This window comes from Arachis ipaensis, chromosome B04 (assembly GCF_000816755.2).
Source record: "Arachis ipaensis cultivar K30076 chromosome B04, Araip1.1, whole genome shotgun sequence".
Taxonomy (NCBI): Eukaryota; Viridiplantae; Streptophyta; class Magnoliopsida; order Fabales; family Fabaceae; genus Arachis; species Arachis ipaensis.
The window spans coordinates 12,639,331-12,640,818 of NC_029788.2; the positions used below are offsets into that span (position 1 = coordinate 12,639,331).

A 1,488-nucleotide genomic window follows, 5' to 3' on the forward strand; every position below is an offset into this window, starting at 1 on the left:
CAATACAACTTCGATAAATCGGGTAGTACCTGACTATGACTATAGGCACCAGTATTGCTTGCCCAAGAATCATATCAATAATATTCCAAGCTCACTCTATTGCATCAGAACTGCAATATGTCAACAAAGATTGAGGAAAGTCACATATACAAAGCTCATCGAGATTTAATAGTTATGGCAAGGAAACCGCTAAGTATTGTGTATAGATTATCCGAGCTCTAATATATTTGTTTCCATATATTTAACATTAAGATGGTTAGCTGTTACAATATAACCAAGCTATCTCAGTGCTACTAATTTAATTTCATCTGTGGTACCTGAATAAAGCCGGTGTTTCAGGCTTTTCCAAAACAGATGGAATGTCACATAATGCAAGAACCTGTTGAAGTTGAGATAGTCTCAATAAACACTAGTTGATTTGCACAAAGCTTGTTGCATTCAACTGCAGAGAATAATAATAAGAAGCAAACCTCTCAAAAAAAGGTTATTGGGAGCTGACCAAGAGACTGAGGATTTCCAATGTTACAGTAAATTATATGTTTCAACTAAAAGAGAAAAAAGAAATCACCCTAAGAATGAAATTTGAAAGAGTACCATACCATAAGATAAGAAGTTGAAAAGAAAAATACCTCATCAAATGGGTAAGTACCAGGCTTAGCCTTCAAATCTTCTTGCAATTGCTGCAGCATTAAAACATTGTCAGGAGAAATAATTATTACTCAAACCATTAACAGCAAATGAAAATTCATTCCTCAATATGTATTCCATCGAAAACGTTACTAGTGTGTAAATATCAGATATACTTATATGACCGTTACTAAGCCAAATTATGGTGTAAATTTTCTTAATATATTGGAACATTAGCCAATGAATGACCTGATTTCTAAGAAGTAAAGCCAAAAATCATCAAAGTACCTGAGCAAGTGTTACAACCTCTCCTCGAATAGCATACTCACACTTCAGAACTTGTAAAATAATGTCATTCAAGAACAGATTTACAGCACTTAAGTTTCTTATATGACATTTAATTAAGTTTCTTGAATGACATTTAAATGTCTAACATTTTTATTACAACACTTAATTAAATGTAACTTGAAGCCTTACTCATTGAAACAGTGCAGATCCTCGAATTTCGCGGAGAAGGAACACATGAGGGGAAAATCTGCAAATGAAAAATGATCTAAGAAACTGCACTATACCCAGCAACCAAACAAGAAAGAGACATTCAAAAAAACAACCTATCTGAGAAAATCCAAGGTAGAGCATACGAATCTGCTGATAAAATTCACCTAGGAACTGTCATATGTTCAAGAAATTAATTACTTCACCCCAACCATGTATTAAGATGCAAAATGAAGATATAATATATATCAACAACTGAGACATCACAAACCCCAATGAATATGAAAAACCGTTTGCAATTTCCTTCTCTTGTCCTTTCTCTCTTTTAAATTTTTAATCCTCCAATCACGCTCACTTTATACGTAT

General features: G+C 33.3%; 1 long non-coding RNA gene across 1 annotated transcript; it reads right to left on the reverse strand.

Moving 5' to 3' along the window:
• On the reverse strand, positions 208–538 carry LOC110270531. Its single transcript, XR_002360158.1, has 2 exons — positions 471–538; positions 208–379 (listed from the first exon to the last, which is right to left on the reverse strand). It is a non-coding gene; the product is annotated as an uncharacterized LOC110270531 (long non-coding RNA).